The sequence below is a fragment of the Oryctolagus cuniculus genome, chromosome 5, assembly GCF_964237555.1.
Source record: "Oryctolagus cuniculus chromosome 5, mOryCun1.1, whole genome shotgun sequence".
Taxonomy (NCBI): domain Eukaryota; kingdom Metazoa; phylum Chordata; class Mammalia; order Lagomorpha; family Leporidae; genus Oryctolagus; species Oryctolagus cuniculus.
Genome location: NC_091436.1, coordinates 65374196 through 65380857, shown reverse-complemented (window position 1 = coordinate 65380857; position 6662 = coordinate 65374196). Strand labels below are relative to the sequence as shown.

General features: G+C 48.3%; 1 pseudogene; it reads left to right on the top strand.

Annotated features, from left to right (window-relative positions):
- The first annotated feature begins 2951 nt into the window (after positions 1 to 2951).
- LOC100355705 (10 kDa heat shock protein, mitochondrial pseudogene) lies at positions 2952 to 3259 on the top strand (annotated as a pseudogene).
- The last annotated feature ends 3403 nt before the right edge of the window (positions 3260 to 6662 follow it).

Here is a 6662-nt window from a genome sequence, read left to right as displayed (position 1 = left end):
TCCATGTGTAGGTCAAGTTGTCAGCCTAAGAAACATGATGGGAAATAGCAGGGATATCCCAACTACAGGGAAGGTCCCAGCAATGAGGCACTCAAGAATCTCAGAATGCCAGGCCGACACGCATGCTTAAGGAAGGAGGTGGCCAAGTCTTGGTTACCCCATTAGGATGCCACAACAGGATTCCATGGTACAGGTTGGTTCCAAAAATCAGGGATAAGCCCAAAGAATGAGGCAGCAGCCCAGATAACAAAACTTAAGAGTGCAGGGCCTATAGTTCCTCAAATTCTTTCAGAGAACATCTGGATAAGTCTTTGTTGAAATTGATACAGGCAAAAGCCACACTAGGAGTCCAGCAATAGTGAAGCTGAATGGATTCAGGCAAAAAGTCTCAGGGCAGCTGCTACAGCAAAGCACCTCCTTTGGACGAGCCAGGTGAGGAGGGGTGCGAGTGAGTGGGAGCCCAGATGGTAGGTAGTGTTGTATGATGGGAGAAAAGAAAGGTCTTCACATCTTCCTGGTAAAAGATCATGAAAGCATTTCTTGTTCAACTTCTGCCTCCTTCCTCATGTCTGGGGAAGAGAAAGACCAAAGCTACACCAAGATATTCTCTAGGGAAAACCCATCAGAGAAGAAGCAGGCTGGGTAGGTGTAGGACACACTGGGAGGTTCAAGGCAGGTAGGAGAGGGGATGGAAGAACAAGAAGCCAGGTACTAAGTGAACACAATGGTGAGTTTCAGATAGGGATGGGAGAGTGCGGGGTTCCCTCCGATTTGGGAGTTTGAGAGAAGAGGGTAGCAGGTGGTGAGCACTACACACAGGACACCTCAAGTGTTAGCAAGAGTCCAAAGGAGGTGGGAATTCTCGCTTGTGCTGTTCTTCAAATGCAGCCCTCGGACTTCGTGAGCCCCAGCTGTCTAGCAGCTGAAGTGAGCAGCAAGCGCAGTGCTTGCAAGACCTTCCCCATGATCACATACAGATGCTGAGGGCCGGGTTTGTGGATAAGGAGCATCAAGAGAGCTAGGCAGCCCTGCGGAAGCCTCCTGGGCTGTCAAGGCCCTACATGGCCAACCTCAGCCCTCCCCAAAGTGCCTGCCACACCCAGTCCCATTGCACGGCTCCTTCCCCTTCTGCATACCATGTGTGTTCATACCCTTGGGGCCCTGGCCCTGGCCCTCACCAGTGTATTAACTCTTCCAAGGGAGGTATGAGTGCTACCACACCTCAACCTGAGCCTACCCAGCCTTGGCCTATGTCAACCTGTCAGCCAGCCTCAAGTATTGGCCTCACTCACCATTGCATTCATACTCTCTTCCCAGCAACCCATGGAGACTTCAGGAGATACCATGCAACAACAGGTCATGCCCTAATAAAGGTGATTCTGCCTCAGCCAATGAATCAGTCAGAAGCCAGATAAGCATCAAAGCCCTCCACCAATCAGAGATCGAATTCCAGGCCCAACAGAAAACTGGAGGCGAATCAATGCAGGAAAGAGGCAGGCGAACCATTCTAGACACCTAAGTTAGCTCAATCTGCTGAGGGAGGAGAGGGGTGAAGATGACATAAGCATCCAGTATTTGCAACTGGACCTCACACTGCAGATTTGGGGCAATAAGGGAAAGTCTAGGCCTCATGCACAGAGTGGCTGAGGAGCAGTTAATTTCCTGCGCGGTCAAGTTTGGTTTGTGAATGGAACAGCCTGCATCTTCATTAGATGAAGTTGGTGGTGGGGAAGCTGCTGTGATGGACAAGGATGGCAAGGTCTGAGCACCAGGGACTCAAATGGGTGTAGGTCAAAGAGGTGAGCCACACAAAGGGGCTCCCAGGGTAGGAAGCAAAGATGCAAGTGAGGCAAGAGATCTGTTGAGCAGGCGCCAGTTGAGGGCCACTGGTAGATGCTTTAAATATATGTCATCGCCCTCGGCTCTTACAATTACTCTAGGAAGCACTGCCTCCACTTCTCAAGCTCCGACAGCTGAGGCTTGGTTGCTCCTGAATGGCGGCTCATTCATGGCTGGGCTTAGATTTGAACACCTGCACATCTGGTCCTAAAGCCTGGGCTCGTTCGCACAGCACTGGCGAGCATGAGGCACACATCACAGAGGGACAAGGAATCAACCTTCAGAGTGTGCCTCATGAGAAACCAATGGCATCTGGGACCTGCTTCAAAACAATCCAAGAAGCTGGTGGTGGTGAAATGAGCAGGGAGCAGGTGTACCAGGATGGGCCACATGTTCACCGTGGTCGAGGCAGGAGGAAGGCCAAGTGCAAGGCTCTGTGGATCGTCCTCTTCACTTCTGATATGTTCGGGATTTTCCATGAGACAAAAGCTCTTAAATGTTCGGTGTGAACCATCCAAGCGACACACCATTTCCCCTGGTCTAACTAGTCACTACACAGATGTCTTGGGTTTTACACTGACTTTTGGTTGTAAAACTGAGCATTCTCACAATTTGCTAGGAATTTGCTTCTGTGTGGGGTAAGCACACACACTAGAGAGTGCCATCGAAGAGAGTGTTTTCAGGAACTTCCTGTTACATGAAATCAGAGACTTAAGAAAAAGCCTTTTCTTATTACAGTGTTCAGTGCAAAAAGCACGCTATAAAAACCACTGTTGAGTCATAAAATGAATTTTATTTAAATACATTTATGGAGGAGAGAAGTCCACAAAGTAATAACTGTGGAATGAATCTTCTGACCTTAAGAACTTAATATTGAACATGTATGAGCTTTAGGAAAAGAAAAATACTTTAAAGGAAGCTTTTAATAAGCTACAAGGACCTAGAATTGAATTGATTAAAATCCTTGACCTATCACACTCTGTCATCTTTGGGCTAGCATTAATGACATCTACCACTAACTGAATAGCTATCGTGTAGTAGACAATGAATAGGGAGTCTTTCTTCTTTACAACAAAACTGCATGAGAGCTGCAGGAGCGGGGCATGGGGTCCATGGCAGGATAAGCATTTAGGAAGTTGCTTCCATGCTTTGACTGAGTATTGGTTGAAAGCAGTGCCACAGACACCGTAACCAAAGGAAGCATTATGATCCCAGAAAAGTATCAAGGAAAAGTATTGCTAGCAACAATAGAAGCTGTTGGATCAGGCCCTAAAGGAAATGGTGGAGAGATCCAGCCAGTTCGTGCGGAAGTGGAGACAAAGTTCTTTTTCCAGAATATGGAGGCACCAAAGTGATTCTAGACAACGAGGATTATTTTCTATTTAGAGATGGTGACATTCTTAGAAAATATGTAGACTGAAATCTACTAAAATGCACCCCATGAAACTACCCATTCCACTGAAGTTCTGAAATCTTTCATCATGTAAATAATTTCCAAGTCTCCTTTATAATAAATGAATGCTATCTAAAAGAAAAAAAAAAAGAATCCTGCAAATTAGATGCTTTTAATTCCCATTTTACTGACAAAACACTAAGACCTGGAGGAGTTCAGAAATTCGGTCATGGCACACAGTGATTTTGAGCTCAGATCTGCTGACCCCAAAGACTGTCTTGCTCCATCTCCCACCCTGGAAACCTATCTTTTCAGCACTTAATTCTGGAACAGAGGGAGGGCACCAGGAGCAGGCCCTGGAAGAGTGACTAGAAGTTCTCATCTCTGACTGTGGCTTGGGGGTTCCTCAGTGCTGTCCTGATTCATATGGCCCAGCCGTCTGGCTCCGGATGGAGCTGATTAATCACCATGTGGCCGAGAAGACAGACTTTAGCCTGTTCTTCCTTCCCCTGGGCAGTCAAGCTGAATGCTACCGGCCCGCTCTGTGAATTGATCATGTCTGATTTACACTAGGAGGTGATCATTCTCACAAAATCATAGTCATGCCACAATTCGTCTACAACTTTGCTATGGGCCTTGGAAGGAAAGAGTCTTCCCATGCAATGCTTGCATTTAGGGCAAACGGGTCAAGATCATCAGCTTTTCCTCACTACTGATGGCAGAAGCCACTCTGGTCAGCCTGGTGACCATGACAAAGCCCAGGTCTCTAAAGAGCTGCAAGGCGGCCACTGAGCCAGGGAAAAGCCTGGCATCTGGATCAGGCGGTAAGAAGAGGTTTGAGACCACTGCTGGTTCTGGTGGACCCATGGGTGAAATGGGCAGGTTGGCCAGCTCAGAAAGAAAGCGACCAGTTGGCAAGCCAGCTCTGGAGGTTACAGCTCCGAGGGGTGCTGAGAGACACCAAGAGGCCTGAAGCAAGTCTGATCTATTTTCCTACTGCTCAACTGTGCAGACACCTGCTCCAAACTTGGCAGAAAGTGTTCTTGCTCTGTGAAGTGTGTTGAGTGACACAATAGATGGTATTATATACATAGACCTATTTTACAACAAATTCCCCCAGAAATGGCCAAATCATTTCCCCTGGTGACTAATGCTGCCCACGGCAGCCCGGCTCCCTGGTAGGAGGTTAACCACTGCGGCAGCACAGCTGTGCGCAAGTCAGGCGGCCTCTCACACCTAACTGGCCCGCGGCAGGGGCTCAGCTGCGTCTGTTTTCCAGTCAGCGCCTGACTTGGGGTGTTCATCAGTAACGAGCCCAGTAAAGCTACCGCTTCTGGGTCTCTTCTTCGTTTGCTCAAAGTACAACAAACACACGTGCTTCTGCCCTGCACCTCACAGCCTCCTCAGCCATAACAAGAGAGGATGGGCATTTGACTTGGGGGGCAGAAGCCCAGGAACTAGCCTCATAAAAAATGACACCAGGCCGGCACCGCGGCTCACTAGGCTAATCCTCTGCCTAGCGGTGCCGGCACATCGGGTTCTAGTCCTGGTCGGGGCGCCGGATTCTGTCCCGGTTGCCCCTCTTCCAGGCCAGCTCTCTGCTGTGGCCAGGGAGTGCAGTGGAGAATGGCCCAAGTGCTTGGGCCCTGCACCCCATGGGAGACCAGGATAAGTACCTGGCTCCTGCCATCGGATCAGCGTGGTGCGCCGGCCACAGCGTGCCAGCCGTGGTGGCCATTGGAGGGTGAACCAACGGCAAAGGAAGACCTTTCTCTCTCTCTCTCTCACTGTCCACTCTGCCTGTCAAAAAAAAAAAAAAAAATGACACCTGAGAGGTAGTAGATCTCAACGCAAGCAGGCACCGTGGTGCAGTGAGTTAAGTACCTTCTTGCAACACCTGCATTCCATATCAAAGAGTCCCAGTTGCTCTGCTTCCAATCCAGCTCCCTGCTGATGCACTTGAGAAAGCAGTGGAAGCTGGCCCGAGTATTTAGAGCCCTGCCATACATGTGGGAGACCTGGCTGGGGTTCCTGGCTCCTAGCTGTGACCTGGCTCAGCCCTGTATGGTGTGGGCATTTGGGGAGTGAGCCAGCAGAAGGACAATCTCTCTCTCTACCTCTCTCTCTCTCTCTCTCTCTCTGTAACTCTGCCTTCCTAATAAATCTGTAAGGGGGGGAAATAAAAAGGAAAGCATCTACCTTTGCAAAGCAAGGGTAAACCAAGACCTGAGTGGAGTGGAATTTCATTCCTAAAACCGGTTATCGCTGAAGAAATGAGAGCCCAACTCTCTCTGATCAAGGGTGAGAAGTGAAACCCCAGCAACAGGAGTACGCTGATTGGTCATTGCCGAATGTCGGGGCAGCCGCTTTGACCTCAGTTGTCTAGCTACTGAGTGAGTGAGCACAGCAGGGGTCTGCCCTTGGCAGGGGGCCCAGGTAGCCAAATGGCTTGCATTCACCTGGGCCCTGTGAATCTGACCACCTCACCACATACTGCTGTAATTCCAAACACTAACACTGAAATCTGCGAAGCATTAAGATGATTAAAATAAGGAAGAAGTTACTAGAACTTCAGGTAGCAATTTGCAAAGAATTTTTGCTTTCAGATATTTTTGCCAAATAAAGTGTTTCTTGTTCTTTTCTGTTTTTAAATTTGTCTTTATTTATTTTCAGTTTATTTGCAAGGCAGTGTACCAGAAAGACAGAGAGAGACCAAGAGACTAACATATCTTCCATCTGCAGGTTCACTCCCCAAATGCCTGCAGCAGCCAGAGATGGACCAGGCCAAATCCAGGAGCCCAGAATTCCACCTGGGTCTCCCACATGGGTGGCAGGAACCCAAGTACTTGACCAGCACCTCCTGCTTCCCAGGAGGTACATTAGCAGGGAGCTGGCTGGGAAGCAGAGGTGGGACTTGAACCCAGGCACTCTGATATAGGATGCAAGCATCTCAAGCAGTAGCTTAACCACTGCACCACAACGTCTGTGCCTTGTTCCACCTTTAAGGGGCCCAGGTGAAAAGACTTACAGGCCATTGTTTCAATGTTCAATATTGATCATTCAAAATTAATAGCCCTATCTCAAGTTAATTTACCTTTAAAAGCACCTAGTCTCTGTATGCGGTTTTGGTTTATGTGGGTTTTTTGTTTGTGTTTTTTGGTTGTTTTGTGTTTTTTTAGTGCAAAGGGAAAATGGTGGGGGAAATACGTATTGTATTTTATCCAACCCCAATGTGAAAAATAGTTTGAGACTCTGCTGACACGGCTGCAGCTGGGCTCACTGAAGCCTAATTAAAATGTCGGTAACACATGATCCTGCCCAGAAGGCTGACCACCACTGGGCAGAAACCATGGCCATTTTGATGTACAGGATTAATAATAACAATAAGCAGAACATTATCATAAATATTTTGAGTGAAGCCCCCAATCTC